Here is a 27,573-nt window from a genome sequence, read left to right on the forward strand (position 1 = left end):
TTAGTCTCAATGTATTCACTAGCAGTTTCCGCACGGCGATGCCGGTGCTAAGAATTTAAAAGAAGTCCGTTGAATTAAAAAAAGAAATCACGCCCTCTCCCCCTTTCTAAAATGAAATGATAATTTTTTTTTACTAAAATGGGTACATAACTTTTCAAAAAACATAATGACGTCATTGCTATGACGTAATGACCATCGTAGATTGAAGATAGCTAAAAATTCGACTCTGCTTGGAAGTCGCTCCGCTTAAAAAAAAAAGTGTTAGGAAAAAAAATATTGCGTATTTTTGAAATCTTTTTTTTTTTTTTTTTTTTTCTGAAGAAGGTGAAATGTTTTTACTATTACATAGTTAAATTTTAGAAAAGAGGTCTTTATATTTTTTGTTGGATGAATTTAGAAAAAATTAAACCCAAGGAAAAATGCAAAAAAAAGTTTTTTCTTCAAAAATTCATAAAAAATACAAAAATGGCTTTTTCTGAAAAAACGTTTTTTCATCATATTTAAAATTAAATTTCCTCTATTTAAGTACAAAAAAAAGGTTTTTCGGCGCAACTGGATCGGGGTCTCTGGGGTAATAAGTACTAAACACTGCTAAAAATCACATAAAACATTGGATAGCTTTTATTCTAATTGAAATATCAATGCAAATTTATTATAGCCTATAGCCTTCCTCAATGAATGGACTATTCAACACATAAATATTTTTTCAATTCGAACCACAAGTTCCTGAGATTAGCGCGTTCAAAGAAACAAATACTCTTCTGCTTTATATTATTAATATAGATTTGTGACAAGTGGTCGAATGGTCAAAAAACAGCTTAATGTAACATATCTGGGTCACGCTAAATTCGTTTACAATTCTAACGTTCTGACACAATCTCTATACCCATTTCTGTACTCGACAGAATATGTACAAAATATTATAAAATATTACAAATAGCCATAGCGATAGATGATAACAGTTAAATTTAAATTTTTTGACACATGTATTGCAAGAGTTTATAGCGACAATAACGATTTACAGTCGAGTCTCGATAACTTGATGTCTCATAACTTGAATGTTCCTTTATCTGGGCGTTTTCACTCAGTCCGAAAATCGTCAGAAAACTGTGGAGACTTCTTATAACTCGAAGGCTCTAGCTGGTCACTTGAGACTTCGAGATATCAAGAGTTCACTTCATTTTAAATATAATACCTTGGCATATAAAAAACTAGATTAACTAGGATAGAGGTTAGTTTATTTCTTTTCCATTTGACACAGTTATGAAGAATAAAATACAACTTTTACTAATGTTGTTACATTATACTTGTTAATAAAAAATAAATAAAAAACAAAAAACAATATTGTACGTTAAAGAAAACGAACTCTCATAAAATAAGCTTTAAAAAGTCGTTTTGAAGTTGATGAAAATAAATTCCTGTCATTATTTTGCGTTCATTTTTTTTGCGGGGGGGGAGAGTGTAAATATTTTAATTTCTCTATATTATTATTTATTGAATATTCATTCATGCAATTATATGCAATTTCATTCAGGACAGAATGCGTGCAATAAAAAAAGAGATTAAAGATAAGGGCTCCCTAAAAGAGATCTTATTTTCGAGATAAGCTCAAATATAATAATTTACTGTCTTAATAATTTTGAAACAAGTCGTAGATAGGGGGTCACGAAACACAAAAAAAAGTCTGTAAGGTGTTCACTGAACAAAGAAAGTTGGCAGCATTTGTAAAGCTCTGTATACTTACTATGCAAAGGTGAATGAAGATCAAAGCAATAAAAACAAACTTTGTGTGTGTGTGTGTGTGTGTGTGTTACCAACAATACAAGACAATTACAGCAACAAATACAGAACATCAACTAAATAACGAGATAAGTGAATAAGCAAGTAAACGTGTTTAACGATTCCTTATCTTTTTTAATCCGTTTCAAACTGCAACTTAATATTATTTTTAAATACCGATAAAACAGTTTAAATATTTTATTCCCTTGACGGCTTGGAGCTTTAACACATGGCTTCCAAGAAGTTCTGAACTAAAAGAAATGGTACCCTAAAGTACCAGGAATTCTGTCTTCTAATTTAAACATAGCCAGAAGTTAAGACGATTTCTTGTTTTGTACATTCTACTTGTTTTCATTCTTCCACTCTAGTTCTGCATTTCATTTGGATTTGTACTTAATTTGAATGTAAACATTTTCAAGTTTTTGAATCAATTTTTGGTGTACGGTTCTGTTAAATACTTCAAAAGAGCAATGAACTGTTTCATTTTGACTGCAATAATGTAGCATAATGTATTGTATATTCTAACCATTTTTAAAATCATACATGCATAAATCTCTATGTCCCATCTCTTATCCCGTATATCTCTTGCTCCACATGATAACAACAGATTAATGAACGATATGATTTTATATATATATATATATATATATATATATATATATATATATATATATATATATATATATATATAAACACTTTACATTACATAGAAACTAAAATAAATGATGAAATACAGACAAAGAGCATGTAGTACATGTTGTTATGAAACAAAGTAACCACAAATCAAGATGCATACATTTTCCAATCTCATAATCTTTTATCTCTCATAAATCTTTTGATTGTATTATTTGAAGAACTGTTTTAAAGTACAAAAATTGTGTGCTTTGGCTTAAAGTGATACGATGATAGCAGATAAACTTTACTTTTTACACTGTTTTTATAGTTATTGAAATCTTGGTTTTTATTCATAAATATTAATGTTTCAGTTTTCAACCCATCTCTTTGTTTCGGAAAAATTTAGACAAAAACTGGTGCAGTGTCTATGCCTACAATTTTTGTGTATAAATGTAAAAGCGATATTAGACTACATATATTTTAATACTCTGTCTTGGGCATGCAAACAGCAGTGTCTTTAGAAATGAGTGTTAGAGATGTTTGAAGAAACTTGTTTTGCACTTAATTCTAAGAATAGAGACAAGTTGAAATTAGACGTTTATTTCGTTTTTTTTTTTTTTTTTTTCAGTGGAAATTAAAGAAGGAAGCTTGTACTAGGGGTGCCCATCCCCTCCAACTTCAATGGAGCTGATTCCCCCGACTCCCTCCCAAAAAAATCCTCAACCCTCTTTCCCTCTTTTATTTTTTAGTTCTCTTTTTATTTCATTTTTTTTTTCAAAATTTTTTATTTATTTATTATTTTTTATATTATTTATTTTTTGTTTATTTATTAATTTTTAGTTATTATAATTATTTTAACAGAAAAATTGTGTGGTACGCCAATGACACACACACACTCACAAAATGAAATGAAATATAAACATAATGTAATAAAAAAGGTTTAAAAAATAATTTAAATTTCAAAAAAAATCAAAAAATAAATTGAACTAAACAAATTAAAAAAAATAAAAAATTCCCCTGAAAAATTTGATGGCACAACTTACGCCATAATCCCTACCCCCCCCCCCCCCCGCAACTGTGGGCACTCCTGGCTTGTACAATAAAACTAACGTACAAGAGATGACAAAAAGGCAAAAATATAAAAAGAAATGAAAAGTGAAAAATTTGCAGTTACTGCCCTTCACCTAGCCACGGCAGTACATATACTTCCTGTACCACATTTTATACCATATACCTTATAAATGGCATTCTCGGGAGTACTCTGGACGTCGAACATTACAAGAGGTAACTTTATTTGCATATACTTTATCCGTCTTTTGTTCTGTACAAAAGTGGAATACACTGAGTTGAATAAAATGATTATATTGTCTCTTTCACATGATAAGCGTTATATGAATCTAAATCAAATATCTGAATGTATGGAAGACAGAATTACTCTGGAAGCTAGTAGCCACTAGCGGATTTGAACATAAATATTTGTGCTGATATAATGACGAGGGTATGTTGATTCGGCTTTAGACGTTTGTACTCACGTTGTCATTTACATCTTCATCAATAACCTAGCAGACAGGTATAAAGACTCTTATTAAGTTTGTACTAGTTTCATTTTGAAAATGCAAACTGTATAAAAGCGTAAATTAAGGAAATAAAAATATTGTTTTGCGAAGAGAAAGGTTATGATTAAAAAAAAAAAAGATTGTATCCTAATGTTGGGGGGATTCTGTCCAATTAGGTCAAATTAATATCCCAAGCTTGTATCTCATGATTTCATCATTGTTTTTAAAATGAATTCAACAGGCATTTATAATATGCTGTTTAGAATTTTTTTTTTGCAGTTTTTTATAATTTAGATATTTATAAATTAGTTAATAATGTAATTGAAATCAATCGCTTGTCACTCTCTCATACTGTCCCCATACAAGCATTCAAATTTTTAAATATTTTTTGTAATAATAAAGTATGACTGCATTATTTATTTTTGAATAACTTGATTTTACGTTCAAATAGGGACTATAATATACCATCAATATAATTTATTATTAAAAACATTAACTTTTAATACCATTATTGAATGTTGCCCCACTTCCTTACGTCACTCCCTCACTGACGTATCAAAGTTCCTCTAACTGCTAGTAGAGGTCACATAAAACTAGTTGATGGAATTAGAATGTTTTGCAGGCATCCCGCTCATTGCATAAAAAAAATTTAAAAATAAATTAAAAAAAAAAACTTGATTTTTAGTTATATTGTTCTCGGAGGGAAATTTTGACAAAGTGTGGGCTTTTTTTTTAAACTCATCACTCCCTCATCAGCCCCTACTGAGTACAGATAATTTTTTTAAATGGTCTTATTACTACTAACCTATAAGTATTTTGGTATAGCTAAAGCTCACAAAGGTCTATTAAGATTTATTTCAATTTATGCAGAAATAATAGAAAGGGAAAACGTTTTGTGAGACATCATCATTTATACATTCGTAGCATTAAAAACTGGTTTATGTTTGTCCCACACACTTCAAATTTTTTCTTAGATCAATAAAACATATCAGCATAATTTCGGTATAAAATATAAATGTTGATTGCATTAGACCAATTATTTTCTGAATTGCATTGTATGGCTGATAAGTACACGAAATATCTTTTAATTACACTATTCTAGATAGTTGTCGAAAAAGCATTTATTTTAAAAAAAAATCTACGCCATAGAAGGGGGATCAAATCTGTTATTTACTTTACTTTCCCTTTCTCTCTATTTCTCCTTTTCGCTCTCTTAAAACAACGACGATTTACATGCTCTCACACTTGATTTTTATTATTATTAGTTCATTAATGGTTTGTCATTTTCGCATGGGTTGTTCGGTTTATCCGCTAGTTTATTTAAACTGTAGTATAAATTACGTTAGGTTATCAGTTAATAGTTTAAAACATTAAATCTTTTATTTTACGTTAGATTGAAAATGTAGCATCAACCATTAATACATTCTTGTAATAGTTTGTAGAGCATTGCGTAAAACCTATTTTTACTCTTACTCACGATTGAAAAATATTTTCTTATTCTTTGTATTCGTATTTTTAAAGAAAAATAAATAAATAAAAACAAAAAAAAAACAGAATACATAAGAAGTGAGTATGTTCAAAAATTATGTGCACATTGAAAAATCTACAGTGAAATCCCGTTGTAACGAACATCAAGGGATCGGAAAACTTGTTCGTTATATTGGGAATTTCGTTGCAGAGAAATTCAAGCAATGTAATGGAAATTAAATCGGGACTAAAAATGTATTTCTTTGAAACGGACATTTCGTTGTATTGGCGTACGGTGTAACGGAATATATCTATTTTTATCTTCAAGTAGAAGTGAAAATACACTATTTCAAGAATTCGAAGAAAGCATCGTTGATTTATTTTAAGAACAAAAACCACATCAAAAAGTAACGCACAATTTAACTTCTTTTTAATCAAAAAGTTCAACAGAGAATTGCGAAAAAGACCTTTCTTGAGCCTATAAATGTTTTAAAGATAATTTTCATCGTTTCATGCAACTGTTAAGGTTTTACAAGATACAATAGTATAACACGCGATTATGTCGGTTTTTGAGTTACTAAATTGAAAGCCTGGACTTTAGTGAAAATCGTTAAAACGTGCTTGAGGTACATAAACCAGCAGCGTCACTACGGAGAGGGGGGGGGCGGTCCACCCCGGGTGGCATGTGAACAACCTTTACTTTCCTAGAAACCATGCAAAAGTTTGAAGACTGCTGATTGGCTACCACGAAAAAACGACATCTCTATCCTTTAATGCTAACTTTGCATGGTCTAATTCTAATTAGTGTTTCATTTTGAAACAAAATCTTTATAGCAATATTCGAGGGAAAAGGGGTATCAAAAACATTTAAACTTGAATTCAGAATTTCTGAGGAACGAAATTTGTTCAGATGCGCGGGATGAGGAAAATAACATGGCGGACGCATTTTCGTCTGCTTGCCAATCAAAAGTCCCAAAAATATTACAAGGTCCGTAGTTGAATAAAGGTTGTTTATATCCCCCCTGGTTTCATCCGTCTGGGGGCTGTCCCCCAGAGTGGATTTGTCAATTTTTGAAAAATATGAAGTTAAAATACACTTTTAAGACTACAAATTTTAAACATTTCCGTGGGGAAACTCCCAGACCCACTCTTTTCTACCCCACATCAAGGAGTGAACACTATACGCAGGATTAATTAGTTTCACATTGTCAGTACTTAGACCTTGTAGCGACTCCCCTTATACCAAAAGACGGAACCCATTATCTTTCCCTGTGTTTGAGATACGTTTGAAATTATTATGGGGCAATCAATTTCATTCACCTCCTTACGTTTTTAACCTCTTGACAGCTTGCACTTTTGTGTCTAGAGCAAGTTATAAAAAGAACATTAGTAGTTTTTGCTTGTGTTTTGTACATTAGCCCATTTGAAATTTCGTTTTTCACAAATGTAGTTGTTTCTGAAAATTGTATGAATTACATGCTTACATAGAATATACAAATGTTTTTTTTTTACTTGTGTTTGTAGAGAGGGGCTCAAGACACCACAAATTAACGCCCCGGGTGTCCACCAGGATAGGAACGCCACTGCTTGAACTAAGGTAACTGTTAACGAACCATGCTTCGGAACTTCTCAAGTTCAATACGTAATTCATGTCAAAATAGTATTAAGATGAAAAGTTAGTTTTAATTTTGAGATCTTGAATTCATCTTATAGACCAAGAGTTGGAGACATGATTTGGGAAGGTACTTTTTTTGGCACTTAGAAACTGGAAAAATTGAACAATTTGAACGTTAGGGAGTCTGGAACCTAGAGTCTGCAAGGCCGTTTTTGCGGTTATTTTGCTACTGCGTACCTAGTTAAAGTTGCGTAGTAGCAAAAAAAAAAAAATCCTTCCTCTAGGCACCTTGGAACTGTTTAAATTTCTGATTTTGGAGCTTGATGCATACAAAAATAATACCACCAGACTGTGTACACGTAACAAAATGCTCCCAGACGTCCTCGAGCATGCGAAAAACCATTTTCAAAACAAGTTCTATAAGCATTTGCAAAAAAACAATCAAAACACCGATCTTTTTGGCAAATTGTAAACACTTCATCTTATTAGTTTAGCTCTTGCAGAATACATATACGTATAACGCTCCCAGACTGTGTGAACGATTATATATTGCTCCTAGATGTCCTCGAACTTGCGAAAAAACCTTTTAAAAAGCAAATCCTTTTGGAGTTTGCCAAAAGATCAAGAAAAACCCCATCTTTTAGGCAAATTGCAAGTACTTTATTTTAACAATTTAGCTCCCACACAATGCAGAAATTCCACTTCCATACTGTTTGAACAATTATAAAATACTTGCAGACGTCTTCTAACTTGCGAAAACCAAATTTAAAAACAAATCCTTTGAAATTTGCAAAAGAATCAGTCAAAAACCTCTTCCTTTAGCAAATTGGAAATACTTTATTTTATTATTTTTGCTCTTACACAATGAGAAACTTGGACTCCCAGACAGTTTGAACGGTTCAAAAGTACTTCCAGACTGCCTTAAGCTTTCGAAAAATCAAAGGAAAAAAACAGACCTTCAGGCACTTGCAAAAATCAATCAAAAAACCAATCCTTTAGGCGAATTTGAAATATTTTATTTCCTTAGTACTGCTTACAGAATACAAAACTAGAACTCCCACGTTGTTTAGATGGCCTTAAAGTACTGCCAAACTGCCCCGGACATGAAAAAGGTGGCGTCCCTGTCCTACACACACGCACGCTCATACACACTCACATACATCCACACACGCGCCTTTACACACATACACACACGCCAACGTGCATACACACAGGTCTACGCACACAAACAAGCCTACACATACACAACTATGCACACGTAACCGCCGAAGAGGAGGGACAGGAACCGTTTCTAGAAACAAGCGAGTGGGATATGTAAGGTCCTGCCGCAACTCGTGATTACGAAAAACATAATTTGAATTCAAAATTTCAGAATTCAAATTAATTTTGAAAATTCAAAAGGGTTTTTGTATTTTTGTTTTCGATATTCATTTTTCTATTGGGCTTTTTTTTTTTTTTTTTGTAATTAATTCTTTTTATGTCTTGGGCAGTCTGGCAGTACTTTTGTCCGTCTAAACGATGTAAAAATTCTAGTTCTGTATTCTGTAAGCAGTACTAAGAAACTAAAATATTTCCCATTTGCCATAAGGATTGGTGTTTTGATTGATTTTTGCAAGTGCCTGAAGATCTGATTTTTTCGTTGATTTTTCGAAAGTTTAGGGCAGTCTGGAAGTACACTCGAATACAAAAAAAAAATCGAAGCACCAAGAAGGAGTGATCCGATTGAGACAAAAAATTGGTGGACAGGAAGACAATGCACAGCATAATAAATGATTAAATTCTCAGAACAATTGAATACTTTATGTCAGAATTCAGTTCAATAAGGTGTTGACTCGCCTTTAGCCTGGATACAAGCTGAAGCACGGCGTATAAACACCAATAAAGCTCCCGGAGGGTGTCCTGCGGTATTTCCGGCCAAATTCGCTCCAATTGTCGGACGAGGTTATTAATATTCGTTACCAGATGCAATCGCCATCCTATCATATCCCAGACATGCTCGATGGTAGAGATATCTTTCGATCTAGCAGGCCACGGAAGAGTTTGACAAGCTTGCAGACAGTTCATAGCAAACACGTGCTGTATGTTATCTGGCATTGTCCTGCTGAAAACCAGCCGAGTGTACTGCAAAAGAACGGCAGCAAAACAGGTCTTAAGATGTCGTCGACATACCACTGTGCAGTAACTGTACCTCTAATTACGACCAAAGGGGTCCAGTTATCAAAGGAAATGGTACCCCAGACAATAATACCTTGTTGAGGGTCAGTGTGGCGTGCAAAAGTGAAACTAGGATCCCCCCCTTTGACCTGGGTGTCTCCAAAGACGTCTTTGATGATCGTCATGACACAGTTGGAAGCGGAATTCGTCGCTAAAGACTATACGTCCCCAGTCGGCAACATTGCAACCTGATCGAGCTATGCACCACTGTAATCTGGCTCGGCAGTGTGTAGGCGTCAGTGGCAGGTGGCGTAACGGTCGGCGCGAGCGTAGATTTCGCAGTCCCAACCGTCTATAAATGGTCATAATGGACACTGGTGTTTGGGTTGAATGTCTGATGGTTCATAGAGATGAAGAAAGCGCTGTGACAGCTGATCGGACAATCATTCTGTCACCACGATATGTTGTGACCCTAGGTCGACCGCTACCATCCTGACGCTGGACTCTACCATTTTCCACCCATCCTTGCCAGCATCTTCGAATCGCCGCATCACTTCGACTCAAATGACGAGCGATTCTCCGATTTGACCAACCGGCTTCTTTCAATCCAATGGTACGACTTCTTTTAAACCTTCACGGTTGCTCGTAATGAGCACGAACCATGCGGCGAGGCATTTTTAAGTTGTTGAAAGGTAATCTGAATCGCAATCAAACCGAAAGTTTTAACAACTGTTGAAGAACTGCTCTTTATATACATCTGCTGGATGCGCATTTTCGATGTGCTGGTGATCAAACTATTCATTCATTGGACACTAAAATTTAATCATTTGCATAATTGGTCAAAACACTTATGCACACAAAATTTCAAAGGAATTGGATGATTGCTTCTTGGTGCGTCGATTGCTTTGTTATGGAGTGTATATTTGAACCGTCCAAACTGTCTGGGAGTCCAATTTTCGCATTCTGTAAGAACAAAACTGATAAAATAACGTATTTCCAACTTGCTAACGAATGGGTTTTTTTTTGATTGATTTTTTTTTTTTTTTTTTTTTTTTTTTTTTTTTTGCAAATGCCTAAAGGATATGTTTTTAAATTTGGTTTTTGCAAGTTAGAGGACGTCAGCGAGTATTTTATAATTGTTCAAACAGTATGGAATAGAATTTCTGCATTGTGTGGGAGCTAAATTGATAAAATAACGTATTTGCAATTTGCCTAAAAGATGGGGTTTTAATTGATTTTTTGACAAATTCCAAAAGGATTTGCTTTTTAAAAGGTTTTTCGCAAGTTTGAAGACATTTAGAAGCATTATATAAACGTTCACACACTCTGGGAGCGTTATAAGTGTATTCTGCTAGAGCTGAACTGAAAACATAAGGTGTTTCCAATTTGCAGAACAGATGGGTTTTTTTTTCTTCTTATTATTATTATTATTTTTGCAAAGGCCTATAGGATTTGTTTTTAAAATGGTTTTTCGCATGCTCGAGGATATCTGGGAGTATTTTGTAATCGCCTACATTGTCTGGGAGTGTTATTTTTGCATTCATCAAGCTCCAATATCAGAAATTTAAACAGTTCCAAGGTGCCTAGAGGATGGATTATTTATTTATTTTATTATTTTTTTTTGCTACTACGCAACTTTAACTAGCTGCGGAGTAGCAAAATAATCGCAAACGGCTTTGCACACACTCGATTCCAGATTCTCTAACATTCTAATTGTTTAACTTTTCCTGTTTCTAAGTGTCTAAATTACCTTCCCAAAATATGCCACCAGCTCTCCGACTCAGAGTTCAAGGCTTCGAAACTCAAATGAATGCCTGGATGCCATGTGTTGGATGCTGAATGTTGTGCACTGTATACTGTTTTCACGTAAAAAAGATTGTATAAAGTCGGGAAGGACGATGAATAATAATTTGATCCCGAACTGCATTGATGCTCACAATATAAGATTAGAAAAATAAAAATCAAAGGACACGAACAGACGCGGAAGTCATTCAACGGTAATGTGAAAACAATAAGCATTTCGTGATTATTCAAAAAAAGAGCCTAGTGCATAAATACAGTGTTGGGGAAACAATGCGATTCATTTCTTTTCTATAAAAAAAAGCAAAACAGTGTTTACCAAATTTAATTTAAAAAACAAAAAAAGAAGAAAAGAAAAAAAAAGAACGTTTTGCGTAAAATCTCATTTGGAGGCTAAAAATATTCCACTTGCGTTCTATCTTAAGAGCGAAAATTAAAGAAATGCTTTAATGAAGCATGCATGAAGAGTGCCAAAGTCATTAAGTCTAAGAAACCGAGGAGGCCATTTAAATTAGACTTCAGAGGCAGCTTTAGAAGGGGCTTGGCGGGAATTGCTGAATGTGTGCGATGCGTCTCGCCATTCCTCTTGGGGGATGCTAGAACGATACTTAAGTGAACTTGACGGAACGCTCCGAGGTACGGTCTGAAGAGTGGAGAGGAATTTTAAATTTGTCTACACTCATAAGTACGATGTTCTTCTAATAGCACCCTTGATAATCAGGATGTTTTTAATTCAGTTTTCTAACAACAATTGGTTTTTGCAATTTTCGAAATGTTTCGGCGTTTACTGGCGAGAGATAATTTTCGATAACGATGCTTTCACCTTTATTCTGAGTGATCATTAAGGTTTCTTTCTCATTTGCTGCACGCTTGAGCTTTATTGTTTTTTATTAATTTAGTGCATTGTCTAATGTGTCGCTTTTTTGCCAAACCATAAATATTTGGCCAACTAATTTAATTTAAAAATAGTTTAACGCTATCTTATAGCGTTATCATTCTTTTCTGCAACGAAGATCGGAAAAAGCTTTTGGTAAAAAAATCGCTGACCGGCGCGGCTTTTTTTTTACGCAATGAAAAATAAATAAATAAAATAGAATGAAATGTAATATATATATATATATATATATATATATATATATATATATATATATATATGGTATTAAATACAAGTGACAAACATATTCAAATGTAAATGCAAGTATTTATTGCAATAATAAGTAACTAAACATTTGTGAGAGAAATTGCAGAAAATTACAAGAATTAATCACAAAATTCACTAAAATAAAAATGTAGTTTAATTATTATCATCACGTTTTTTTTTTTTTTTTCATCTTACTTTACTTCTTCATTTTTTGAGAGAGAAAGGTTTTTAGCGTGAATGAGCAAAAATATTTGAGAACCGGGGGAGGGGGGGAATGCTGACTGGTACTTGTCTGCCAGACGACCGGATAATAATAGTTGGTGTAAGAGGGTTTGTCACGTCTCTTTTACACTTAATCTTTAAAAATAGAAACGAAGTTTGTGGCATATAGATAGACTAAAACTAATAACGCATGACAACATCAGTTAGCTTGTCCAACTAAAGCCAGTCTGAGTTTAGTTCAACAAAAAATAGATAGGCTGTAGCTGAGGTAAACCAACCTGGTAACGTTGTAAAGGCTCTGCAGATCCTAATCATAGCATTACGAAGAGTAGGGGGTAAGGTAGGGTCTAAAAATTAATTTAATTTTATTCTGCCATTACCTATGTCGGTCTTACTTACGAAGGGCATGTTTCAAGATAAGTAGGGGAATGTGGGGCAAAGTGAAATAGTTAAGATCTCTAAAGTTTTTCAAAATGAACAAAGTGGAAATTTGTTTTGAAAATTACAGTACGTAAGGAAATATTATTGTTCTTATAATATAACTTGCATTGGACCAGCATGTTTTTATTATTGGCAGTAGATTTTCGCTTTCAAAAAAAAAAAAAAAAAAAGTGGAAAATTGACTTTTTTGTTTCAATGAGACAAAGTGAAATATAAAATATTTTTCTTCTGAAATATTGTTCACTCGTTTAAAAAAATCTAATGAATCAGTAAATAAAAGTTTTAATGAATAAATAAAAAGATACTGAAACAAAAAACGAAAACAATAAATTAGTTAATTAATTAAGAGCCATTGTCTGTAAGAATCAGGCAGTTTAGGGCATTTGTGATTGTTGACATTTTTAATTTTCTTTATTTTTGCAAATGTTGTTCCTTATCATGAATGTAATGTTTGTGCAAAATATGAGCTTTGTCTGCCTTACCGTTTTTGGGAAATTAATTTTTTTAATTTAGGGGGCGTGGCACATTTTTGCGTGTTTTTCAAATTTGCAGATTTTAAAGTTCTTGTTGCTTTAAACGCCCCTATAATGACATGGATTTTTAAATTCTATACTATTATATGATCTTCTTAGATACTATTGCAGCTGTCAAATCGGTGTCACTACGAGGGCGACGGCCACAAACTCCGTTTAAAAATGATCGAAAATGAATTTTTTTACTACATTCAATGCCAATTTTCTCAAAGCGCCTTCATGATGGCACCAACGTTTTTACATCAATTCTTAGCTACACTTGCATACATCAAAAATATGTAATAAAATTGGTGTCACTATAAGGGCGCCAGAAGATATTGGAACTTTTATGTGATAAATTTCACAAAAATGCAAATATTTAAAAACTAACCACTACTCTCGCCCTCATAGCAAATATCTGAAACTAATTAAGTTTAATAACCAACATGTTCGTCTAACATATGAAATAAAAAAATCGGTGTCACTCTTTTTACTTTCGGAAATATAATCATTCGAAATTAGTATGTTATGGAGTTTTTTAAAAAAAGACTTTTCTAATTCCAATGGCTTTTTACACGGTTTTTTTTTAAACTTTAAGATAAAATTACAGTAGTGACACCTAAAATAATATGTTTCTAATGCTTTTTATTAAAAAAGCTTTATAAAAAGCATTAGAAACACAGTAAATCGATATAGGTACAGATAGACGTATTGTGTAATGTTCATTATGGCTAAAATAGTCGTACTATACTTTTTCAACCATACTAATTTTTTACCTGCTATTTATACTAAAAATACAAGTATTTATGAAGTAATGAACATAATGTATTATATAGCGAGCATTCAGAATCTGAAACATAATTTGAGGATGACGTAGACTAAAACAAAGAAAACATAAAAAATCAAATCTCCCAGTTTCAGAAAGAGGGTCATCTCTTATTGATATCTGGTAATTTTGTAGCACTAAAGCTTGGTAAAACATGGTATCCCGGAGAAATAGTAGAAGTTTATCATTTGCAAGTAAAGGTCAAATGTATGGCAAGAAGGATTGGAATAAATAAATTTATTTGACTGGAGAAAAAGGCGAGTATTGGTATGATAATCTAAACATATTATGCACAATAGATCCACCTATACCTATATCAAAACGAGCATTTTCTATTAAAGATAAAGACACTCTTACTGCCCAAAGCTGTTTATGTTAAACGTTGCTTCTTTGTAATAAATTTTAAAAAAATATGGTCAAAACACTTTTTGGGTGTGATAAGATTAAATTAACAAAATACATAAATAAACAAATAAAATAATTAAAAAAAAATAATAAATGAAAAAAATGCACCACAACATACTAACTTCGAATGATTATTTTTCCAAAAGTAGTAGGAGTGACACTAATTTTATTAGTTTAAATGTTAGACAAACGTGTTGGTTCTCAAATTAATTTCAGATCTCTGCTATGAGGGGGCTAGTTGTATTCAGATTTGCAAATGGTCAACTTCTACTATTTCTCCGGAATATCATGTTTTCCCAAGCTTTAGTGCTACAAATTACCAGATATTAATAAGAGATGACCGTCTTTCTGAAACTGGGTGATTTGATTTTTTATGTTTTTTTTTGTTTTAGTCTACGTCATTCTCAAATTATGTTTCAGATTCTGAATGCTCGCTACATAATACATTATGCTCATCACTATTTTAGACATTATGTTATAAATAGTTGCATTTTTAATATAAATAACAGATAAAAAATTAGTATGGTTGAAAAAATATAGTACGACTATTTTAGCCATAATGCACATTACACAATTCGTCCATCTGTACCTATATCGATTTACTGTGTTTCTAATGCTTTTTATAAAGCTTTTTTTTATAAAAAGCATTAGAAATATATTATTTTCGGTGTCACTACTGTAATTTTATATCAAAGTTTAAAACAAACCGTGTAAAAAGCCATTGGAATTAGAAAAGTCTTTTTTTAAATAACTCGATAACATACTAATTTCGAATGATTATATTTCCGAAAGTAATAGGAGTGACACCGATTTTTTTATTTCATATGTTAGACGAACATGTTGGTTATCAAACTTAATTATTTTCAGATCTCTGCTATGAGGGCGAGAGTAGTGGTTAGATTTTAAACATTTGCATTTTTGTGAAATTTATCACATAAAAGTTCCAATATCTTCTGGCGCCCTTATAGTGACACCAATTTTATTACATATTTTTGATGTATGCAAGTGTAGCTAAGAATTGATGTAAAAACGTTGGTGCCATTATGAAGGCGCTTTGAGAAAATTGGCATTGAATGTAGTAAAAAAATTCATTTTCGGTCATTTTTAAACGGAGTTTGTGGCCGTCGCCCTCGTAGTGACACCGATTTGACAGTTGTAATAGTATCTAAGAAGACCATATAATAGTATAGAATTTAAAAACCCATGTCATTATACGGGCGCTAAAAGCAACAAGAACTTTAAAATCTGCAAATCTGAAAAACACACAAAAATGTGCCACGCCCCCTAAATTAAAAAAATTATTTTCCCAAAAACGGTAAGGCAGACAAAGCTCATATTTTGCACAAACATTACATTCATGATAATGAACAACATTTGCAAAAATAAAGAAAATCAAAAACGTCAACAATCACAACCTGCCTGATCCTTACAGACAATGACTCTTAATGTATGAAGAAAAGCAAATAAGTGAGTAAAAGATGGAATGTGTAAGAAAATAATTGAATGAATGAATAAAATAGTGAATTACTAAACGAAAAATGGCAATAAATTAACTAATAAATAAATAAGTAATTTACTAAATGATTGAGTGAATAAAAAAAATAAACTAGTGCACTTTGCACCGCATGTACTTGATTAATTGTACAAAATATTGAAAATTCAAATAAGCTTAAAATTAAATAAGAAATACTTCACCGAATATTAGAAGGTCGCAATCAATATTTAAACTGCTAAAAACAAAAACTTTATCATTGTATAATAACAAAAAAAAAAAAAAAACAACAACAAAATATTTTAATTATGAGTTTCAATTTTTGAAAATTGCCTGAGTTATCTTATGCTTTAGTATTCGGCGGTATTTTTTTCGTGACTAGAATAGACCACATGTGCTACTACATAGTTTAAATGCCACCAGATAGCTGGCCCCAAAACAAGAGTAAATATTTCAACATTTCACTTTGCCCCCCGCTATTTCCCATTGCCCCACATTCCCCTACATATACTTCTAATTTGTACTTTTGCAACTTTGTTAAAAACAATTCACAAAATATTTTAAAATTTAGAAAAAAAAATGTACCAAGTCCGTTCTTTATTAAATTTGGCTAATAATAACCTACTTTATATTTTGTTTTGCTTTACATTTGAAGACACCGGTATTTTGCCCTTAGGGGGTAAAACATCGATTTGTTTAAAATTTTTTGCAACTCCCCCCCCCCCCCCACTATGTAGTCCCCACCCAAGCAACTATACACCATACCAACAATTCGTTTTCTGCCAAAAAAGATCTACCATTTTCGCCATGGTTTCCCTTCATATTAAAAAAAAAGTAAGGTCAAAGACAATTTTGAAAGGAAGTCTGTGGCGAGCCTGCGCCTAGGAGACACCATAGCATCTACAACCTTGACATTTTGTACAAAATTACTTCGAGTTATGGTGGTTGATTTTTTAAAATTCGAATTAGTTTTTTGGTAATTATTTTTTTAAGCTGGAATTTCTCTTAAATTGCCTATTATTTCCTATTAAAGGGGTGAATAATAATATTAATATTATACATCGTTGGAAAGGGTAGATTTTCTGCATTCTACGCAGTTTGCTTCAATGCTCTAACTTAAATACGGAGGGAGTTATTTGCGTCTTTAGTTCGAACTTTTAAAGGCTTAGCTAAAACTTAGGAACTACTTTGTTCATTAAATCTATCAGTAAAAAGTGAAGGAATTATCAATCAGTTTTCTTATTGTCACCACTGGAAAGAGCGTTTTTTTTACTTCAGATCTAACTCAACCTATGGTTGGAAAACTTAGCTTCTATCGCCAAAGATAAAAAAGTTGCAAGAAGTTTTAATCACATTCGAAAAGTTTCATTTCCATTTAAACTATTGATATTTTATTTGGCGTTGTCATAGTTACGTCTTTTCGATTTTTTTTTTCGGAACGTCTTTAACGAAAAATCTTAGGCTCAACTCAATTCAAGCCCCGAGCTAAAGAGCAAAATGTATTACTAGAGACCACGAATATGAAAGCGATTTTTCAAACGTACACAACTGCAGTTTTGCAATGCTCCGGAGCCTCCTAGCCCTTATCTCCTTGAAAGTTGGTACAAATAATTTTTAACCCTCGGAAGGGCTGTTTTTTGTTCCAAAGAAAGCTCATAATGCGTTTTTAATTTGTTTCTTTTTAATTAACGATTTGAATCTTTCCGAATCAAATAAGATTGCGAAGCAATCTTCCGGGCCTGGTGAGCGTCAGCGAGCCCGGAGGCAAAGCCCCCTAGTTCCCTAAAAAAACCTTGTGCTTTAGGTTGTTAAAATACGAAAGCAGTGTGCTTTACAATTTTTGGGTGAATTTCTTTTTTTCCCCCCTAATTTATGTATTTTTACTTTATTTAATTTTATTTATTCGTTTATTTTTTCGATAAAATTCATTTATTTTTTCGATAAAAATAAACACTAAATAATTTTACCACGAAATTTATTGGTTATCCTTCGAATCGTTGATTTTAATTTTTTCGTATTTCGAGTCCTAAACACCAATACAATTCTTTGTTTAATTAAAGAGTTTTTTTTACGTAAATTCTACGGCAGTAGAGGACATATCGTCGCCTCAGACCAACAGTAAGATATCTTAGTGTTATTTCCATGATTAGATATTTTACTGTTGCTCTGAGGCAACGATCATTGCTTCTAGTTCAATTTAGAAATAAGTTAAACTAAATTGTTTTTTAACTTAAGCTACTTTGTTGTGTTTCCATGAAGAAAAAAAGTAAAAGCTTTGCCTAAAAATGTTATGTTTTTTATTTTTTCTTTTACTAACAATAAATAAATAAAAATTAAAAAACTTAATTTAGTAAAAACAGTTAAGTTCATTCCGAGAGCCATTTCAAAGTGTAAGAAAACGTATCTTTAAAAGCACTACGTATAGAAGAAAAGCAATTTTAAAGCTAGTAAGGTACATACCAAGATGGTATTGCAAGGTGTTTTATTTTTTGCACTTATTTTATGTTCCTTGAGTAAAAGACGCTGGGAAAATTGCACCTAAAAATAATTTAATGGCTATTAACCACAAATAACAAAACGAAGGTTATAGTTTTTTTTTTTTTTTTGTAAAGGCGTATACAAACGATCCTGCTTATGTGTTAGATGCTTTCCCTGTGATAGAAAGTGCACTTTAAGTTTACATTAGCTGCATTAAATATCTGTTGAAATCTATTTTTGATGATTGTGATAGAAGAAATATCTCAGATGACTATAATTCTAATACTCTACAAATTTAAATACTGCATTTAAATTTGGAATTAAATGTTACCAGCAGCCCTTGCGAAGCATTCGCAGTCGACAAAAAGAATTCAAAAACCCTGTTTCTTAAGTTTTTTTTATTTTTAATTAACAGCAAAAAAGATTTGTTCATTTTCAGCGTATAGTAGTGACAAAAATTTTAAAATGTCTTATTTTTTAAGTTTGGTAAAGTATTAAAGAAGTTCTGCCGTAACCACAGACAAAAGCCTTTGATAAGTAATATAGAAGATATTCTGATTTAACGTATAAAAATACATGGTTTATTCTGGTTTCGATGGAACAACATAACTGTGGTTTGAAATCTTGCCCCCAGCAATATATTCATGGAAATTTATATCAGGATTCAGCTGAGGAAAATAAGTCATTCAAAAACTCCATTTTTTAACCCATTGGCGAGTCAATCGCATGATTATCGGCAGGACGCTTTTACCAACTGAGCTACTGGGTCTCCATCTTGGAGCTAGTCTGTATTTGTACTAAAGTAATACATAAGGAAGCAGCAAAATTAATTAAAATTTACCGTCTCAGTTTCGTTAAAGTTATTTTTAAACAGTTCAACTGCTACTTACCATGTTAAAACCATTAAGAAGAAATAAAATGGAGAGAATGATGACTTTCATTCGTGAAGCCAAGACTCCAAGTCATATGATAAATATTAAAACTAAGTATTCGAAGAAATGACTTTCTTTCGCTTGTTTCACGAAAAACGTGCCAATCATTCGTTGTCGTGGGTGAATCACGTGACTTGGAGTCTTTGGGTCAGCTTTTGCTAAGCCAATGATTGGACTTGCTCCCTCTATTTACTATTTCCGGCTCTAACGTTAAAACCAATGTTCTTCTTCCTGACTTTAACAACAACAAAATTACTGATCAGAATCCTGCAACAAGTTTAGATTTTATTTAATGGACATTTAAATTATAATTTTACCGTAGGAATAAAAGCAGTAGAGGGTGATTTCACGTCAAATCGCCGAATGCCATGTGCCGTCATGTCTCAGATTTTGTCCATTATTTTTTTACGAAAGATATCTATGAGAAAAGCCCAAATTATTTGTTTTAGATTTTTTGAATGAAAATCACGCTTTGGAGAATTTTTTTTAAAAATTCGATTTTTGATCATTCTTTGGTGTCACCGTTTTGGCATGAATTCAGAAAACCACTCTAATTTCTTGATTTTTCAACCAATTAAGCTGAATTTGGTATCAATTTCAAGCTAATATTTTTCTCATTCAGTGTGGGGTTTTTGGGTGTTGTCATTCTTTATTTGAAGTCAGTTTTTATGTTTTTTTCAATTGGGAGATTAAATAAGTTATAGCTCCGGAGTACCTACTACGATCTGCATCATTTTTTTTTGTAGTATATTTAAATCATTCTCTTACTATGTAGAAAAAAGTAGAAGGGTGTTTTTTGTTGTTTTGAAAAAAAAAGTTTGTTTTGCAGAAAATACAAGTTTTCTATTACTTAAAATCCCTTTTAAGCTTAAAAAAGGCCAAAAACTTTTCAGAACAATTAATACTGGACTTTGAAAGGATTTGTATTAATAATTAATCGCCAACAAGTTGTTTACTTTTGAAGAGAATCGCGCAAGAACCCTCGTTTCAGACTTCGCAAAAATAAATATATGAATTAAAAAAAAAAAAAAACACTTAAACATTTTTTATTGAAAGTATACTAAATATTAAGAATGATGATTTGAAGAATAGTATAAAAAATATTTCTAATGGCATTATTTAGCTTTTTTTTTTTTTTTTTTTTGACAATAAAAAGATGGGAGGGGGCGGGAATAATTACTATTGAAAAGTTTTCATAGCCTAAATTTGTTTGGATTACGTAACACCTGACAATGATCTTCCGCTCTTACAATAATCATGCAATACGCATCATTCTTCTTTCGCTTTGAAAGTTAATCGGCACATAGCTGTCGTTGATTATAAAATGTGAAATGAAAGGCATACTTGTACGGACGGCATTTTTTTTTTTTTAAATTCAGTATTTCCTTTGTATCAGAAGATGAAAAAGTCAGAATTTCTATCAATAAGTTTCAAAGAGGTTTTAAAATATACTTCAATCAGCAAAAATAATCTTCTTCAGAGAAATCTAGAGTTGTGGAGTACTTACTGTAAGTGTGGAAGTTCATTGTCAGGTGTAACGTAATCCAAATTAGATTATGCTAAGTAAAGTTTTCAACAGTAAGTTTTTTTTCCGTCCTTTAATGTCAAAAAAAAGCAAAATAATTTCATTAAAAATATTTTTATGCTGTTCTTCAAATTATTATTCTTAATATTTAGTACACTTTCAATCAAAAGTATTTTTTATTTATTTATTTATTTATTTTTGCAATGTCTGAAACGAAGGTTTTTGTGCACAATTCTTTTCAGAAGTGAACAACTTTTTAGTGATTAACTATTGATACAAATCCTTTGAGAGTCCAGTTTTAATTGTTCGGAAAAGTTTTTGGTCTTTTTTAAGCTTAAAAGGGATTTAAAGTAATAGAAAACTTGTATTTACTGCAAAACAAACTTTATTTTTTTACTTCAAGACAACAAAAACAGCCTTCTACTTTTTTTCTACATAGCAAGAGTGATTTAAATATGCTACAAAAAAAAAAGATGCAGATCGTAGTAGGTACTCCGTAGATATAACTTGTTTAATCTCCCAATTGAAAAAACCATAAAAACTGATTTTAGATAAAGAGTGGCAACACCCAACTGTTCATACAATACTTTCTGTCGTTCACACTGAAAGAGAAAAATATTTGCTTGAAATTGATATCAAATTCAGCTTAATTAGTTGAAAAATAAAGAAATTAGAGGGATTTTCTTAATTCATGCCAAAACGGTGACTCCGAAAAATGGTCAAAAATCGAATTTTTGAAAAAATTCTCTAAAGCGTAATTTTCATTCAAAAAATCTTAAAAAATTAATTTGGGCTTTCCTCATAGATAGTAAAAAAAAAAATGGAAAAAATCGGAGACATGACGGCACGGCCGACTATTTAATTTAGGCGATTTGACGTGGAATGATCCTAGAACGATATTTTTCGGTTAACCCATTGGGATTCAAATTCACAACCTTGGCATTATTAACAAAACGCTCTGACTAACTGAACTAATGTGACTCCATTTTGGTACGATATGCATTAAAGCAAGGCTTAATAGAAAAATTAAACAAATTTAGTTTTTTTTTAAATCTTTATTGTCTTTTTATTTTCCGCCAAAAGTTGTAAAATAAATCTCATCAAAAACAACCCTGTTGTAAAAATTTCCCCGCCAAGAAAACCTTTAACTTTTCCGCACAAAAAAGAAAACCTGAATCCTAAACCCAAAAACCCTCAGCCATAAAAAGTTATGATATCTAGTTTGCGCGCCAAGTGTCTGCCAAACTCTCATTTTCCCTCTTCTCCTCTTTCATCACAGCTACTTCCATTAGAACCTCCTCCCACCTTCAATTCCTCAGAAATATGGATAGATCTTTTAAATTGTTTATCTTGTTTGGCGGGAAGCTTTTTGCTCACCAAGCAACCACTTAAGTTTGAAAAGCTTCCCGCCAGACAAGATAAACAATTTAAAAGATCTATCCATATTTCTGAGGAGTTGAAGGTGGGAGGAGGTTCTAATGGAAGTAGCTGTGATGAAAGAAGAGAAGAGGGAGGATGATAGTTTGGCAGATACTTGGCGCGCAAACTAGATATCATAACTTTTTATGGCTGAGGGTTTTTGGGTTTAGGATGCAGGTTTTCTTTTTTGTGCGGAAAAGTTAAAGGTTTTCTTGGCGGGGAAATTTTTACAACAGGGTTGTTTTTGATGAGAAATCACATCTTTTTGCATTGATATTATTACTTTGTCTGTATTTTTAGAATTGAGAACATCAAGTCAAAAAAAAACTGAAATTTTAAATTTCAATTGAAACAACGCTGTTTTGTGTTTTTAAGGAACAATATTTAAGGAACAGTTATTTTCTGACTAGTAAGATTCTATGTTCATTTTGTGAGAATTGGGCGGTTTAAATTTTATAACAATTCTTGTATCCTTGTCTGTTGCAAAGAAAATTTCTTGCATAAATAAAATACTATATTTTAAATTATATTGCTTTCGAGTATTTTACATCTTCGCAATAAATTCTATTACAGTTTCTTTATTTGACAGATTATTCAACATTTTCATGAAGGTTTCTTTAAATGTTTTACAGCTTGAGAGCTATTTTAATCTAGCTTTTCACTTTTTGTTTGATTACATTTTTTCTTAAATCGTGGATTATTTTACGTTTTATGGGATAATTTTAATTGTTTGGTGATTTATCTTTTTCTTGATAGAAGTCTTTGTCTAGTTTAATACCTAGTTTTGTTTAAAAGTTCATTTAAAAAACGAAATAACGCATGTTAACACCAAGCAAAAAAAAAAAAAAAAAATACTAAGCCGTTAAATATTTTAAATTTGAATGTGTCAGAAAATCTTTACAACTTTACTCGATGTCAAATCGCGGATATCCCAAATTTGCCATAGCGAATGCGCATGTTGCGCGCAGACTAAGCTCATTAAAAGTCTTGCTTAAATGAATTGCAAAAAATTTTTCAGCTAACAAATTACTGCAAAGCACGGATATCCACACACGTATTTCATACATTTTCATTTCAATATGTATTGTTTGTGATAAATAAATTAATTTAGAAAATAAGCAAACGAATAAGAAAGTGTTATTTTTCGCTTTACATTAAAAATTATATGTGCCGTATTCATATGCGTACAGTTTCATATATTTTTTCACGTAAAATATTGTAATGGTTTAACCCCAGTTTCGCGCCGACATTTAAAATTTCTTCCCTCCATAAATATAACAAAACTGAAAAACAGGAAGAAAAGAAATTTTGTATCGGCGAAAGTGGGGGGGGGGGGGGAGGACAGCATTCTAATCTCATTCATTAATTTGTTTCTCTGCTTGAGTATAAACAAACATAGAATCTGAAAACAGAAAGCCCAACGAGCTAAGTCTGCGCGCATGCGCAGTCGCTGTGGCAAATTTGTGATATCCGCGATTTAACGTCTAGTTGCAACTGTTGGATGTGTTTTAGTCTTGATTGAATTTCATTTCCTAAGAAAACTTTGGAATAACTGTTAGATCTGTTCTAACCTTGCAATTGCAGTCCGAGATAAACAAACCCTATGAGCTGAGAGTAAGTACATAAGAATTTAGGGAAAGTTGGTGATTTTCAAACTTTAATTACTCCGGCCAATGATGTCCCTGGGGGTTGAATTTTTGTACATGTACTCAAAGGCCCCCCAAGAATATGTATACAAAAAATCATTACCGTAGCCCCCCGGGGGCTGTGATAGAACCCCGGGAAGGTACAATTCGGGGGGTAAAAACGAGGGGGGGAAGGGGAGGGGGTCAAATGGCACAAAAGGCACATCAGTAGGGCACAAGGAATGTGTGTGCGAAATTTCAGCTTGATTCCTTTCTTTGTCTGGGCTGTAGCCCTGTCAAAGAAAGCGAAAACTTTTTGGAACAGCGATTATATAACTTGAATACCTCCTCCCCCTGATGATCCAGGGGATTACATTTTGGTTAACGGCGTCAGGGGCCACTAGAAATTGAGTGTACCAAAAATCAACTCCGAGGATCTTCATGGGGCTGAGATACAGAGGGGTGAAAAACCCAAAAAACCCCAATTCGTTCTGTCGCGTAATCTTGTTCTTGGTCGCTTTATTTTCTTTCGTCTTTGGCGGTGGATTTGCTTCTGTTGGCTGCTGACGTTTGGTTTCCTTGGCGGAGCGGGACGCTCCCGCGTCCCGTGATCGTTTAAATGATGCCTTACGTATGAAGTTTAATCAATTTCTGAGGGAGTTATGGTGTTCTCACAAGAAAATACTTTTGAGAATAATATGTATGATTGAGAACTGAATTAGATATGAAAAACACATGATATGCTCTGTGACACGGCAATTTGCCGTTTGAACTACTTATGTGAATATTTATGTTTTAAGCTTAATTTCATAAAAGTAACATCGAAATGTTTGTAATGAAATGCAAAAAATTTTTAGTAGTTGTAAAGATGCATCGAGATTTTAAAAAAAGTTTCTCTATCTTCAGGAAACTTGTGTAGTTTCATAAAGCATCATATAAAATATTTAGGTCATTTTTCTGCATTTTTGGAAACACATATTACTTGTCCAAACTAATTTCACCACATTTAGCATTTTCTAATGATACGCAGAAATGAAATCTTTCCCTACAGAAAAATCCTTTCCCAAAATGAATCTGTTAACGGAATATCATTGGAGAATCGCCATTTACTTTGCGACTAGTAATTAAAACTCCATTACCAAGTGTCACATCTAACGAATTTCTAAATAGGATGAAATTATCACAAACGGTATCGCTTCCTCTTTGATTAACATTGTTATAATTATTCGTGTGGTTTAGTTTCTCGATTTTATGGCATAGCTCGCAATATATGTGAAACGGTAAAAGTCATTAATCATATAATCAAAGATTGGATTTTTTCCTGCGTGGAGAACTTGATTCATTGTTAGATGGTTCCTAACAGGTTTTTATAATGTGTCTGGAGAAAAAAAAGACCTACATTATAAATTTTAAAAAATGACAAAAATTGAAACTTGATCGCAATTTAAAGGTAAAATTTAAGGTGCACTGACGATTTAGGGTGATAATCGACTTTCGTTAACTATACTATTAAAATCATTGCGCATCTCTCTCTGTGTGTATTTTGGTTTGTAACCCTATCTCCTCGAAATTGGCAATGTCTACCAGGTCAATACTGGCACCGTTGGATACAGGACACTCAGGGGGAAGCGATACTGCTCTGTCTTACCCCCCCCCCCTAAACCTTAAAAAATAAAGGTGCTGGAAATAAGGGGCTGGATATCCAGTCCGTAGGACACCCGGGGATATCCCGGCACTCTAAAAAGTATTAAAATCTCTACTTTCGCCCGCCGCAGGCGGCATTCAGCAACCACAGGGGGCAAACGTGGGTTGGCGAGTTAAACGAGCATTGGGCGCATCCTTCTAAATTATCGACTTTGAAGCAATTTCAGCAGATTAATCATCTGAAAAGTTATTCCATTCACTTTAGTGACTTTTTCTTGGAAAAAATAAATATAATAGATAAATTTTAGCTGATTAATCGGCTGTTTTTTTTTAAATAAAAACTACAATTACTTTTGCTTGGAACTAGAAACAATGCTGAATTGATTTATTACACCTAATGAATAATGTCGATCTCTTGCTAGAGTGCCCTCATTTGATTCAAAATTTACAAAATACCGTGGCAGGTGTGATAACACATTGACATTTTTTAAGGAAAACATACTTTTGGATAAAATAGTTCAGTGAAAACACATAATAAAACTGAATGTTTGAAGACCTCTTCCGAAAAAATTTCATAGAATTCCCTACCACCTTTTAGTGCTAAACATTAGAGCTATCGTATATCACAGGAAGAGAGGTAGTATCATTTTTCCTGTGACCCGTGCAGAAAAAAAGTCAGTTTTTTTTTTCGACATTTTTGACTCCCTCCTACTCTTTGTCAAAATGTGTCACACTTAGCATAATAAGCACATTTTCACTAAATATATGCGTAATGTCACGTTTCTTAATACCCCCTCCCTCTTCCTTGTCACCAACTGATGCACGTCAACAAGCACCCTCTCCTTCCGCAGAGCGTGATTTGTAGACTACCCGAAGTAGGAAAAAAAGCAACACGAAAACAGAAAACGCATATTATTTTCAATCAAAAAATCTTAATCTATTTTAAACTAAATGAGCTTAATATACAGTTTAAGTCAGTAATAGTAACTTAATATACAGTTTTTGTCACATATTTTGAGCAAAATATATGACAAAAGTATCCATATTCTTCGAGGCGAAGTATTATTAACACTAAATAAAAGACTTTCCGTGGTACGTGCACAAAAAAAAAAGCGTTTTGTTTTACGATCGGAGGTTGTAAAACAAGAAATAACGCCACGACCTGAATGCAATATAAATCATTTTCTGCTGATGAAGCTACTTTGGCACGGATGGTTCTTTCACACAAAAGTTGGTTATACTTTGACTTTATTTACAGGAAAAGTCTTACTTATTTTTTGCATACCTTTTAACCTGTTTATGCAGCTTGCCAGAAATTTATGGTTAACTATAACAGGTTATTAATTGCTTTACTAATTTAATGACTGTCATAATTCTGATATTGAAATATATATACTTGGATTTTACTTTCAGTATTATATCTCTTAATAATGTGGTTAATTCACCGTGGGCAGGTAAACGACAGTATCTGCCGAAATGAGTTATTGAGATCTTTGAAGAAATGCAATGCGTTTTGGAATCAATACCAACAAGACTAAAAACATAACGCGTTTTTTTTTTCTTTTCTTTCTTTTTTTTTTTTTTAGCAGAAACCAAATAATCGAAGTTTGTACAATAAAGCTAACTTGCAATGGATGACAAAATGCAAATAAATAAATAAATAATAATCGCAATTACTACCCTTGAAACCCCTCTCATCGGCAGTATTGAACCATTAAATTTCATTGGACTTTTTAAACAGTGTGCACAATTCCCTGATCATTTGCTTATCGGGATATACACACAAATATACATATATTTATGATGCACCCGTAAACTTAAATTTGAAATTTAGGATGTAAAATAATAAAAACTAGATAAACGTAACTATTGTGTAGTTGCGTATTAACAGTATAATCCATATTAACGGTGACATAAACCTACTT

This window comes from Uloborus diversus, chromosome 2 (assembly GCF_026930045.1).
Source record: "Uloborus diversus isolate 005 chromosome 2, Udiv.v.3.1, whole genome shotgun sequence".
Taxonomy (NCBI): domain Eukaryota; kingdom Metazoa; phylum Arthropoda; class Arachnida; order Araneae; family Uloboridae; genus Uloborus; species Uloborus diversus.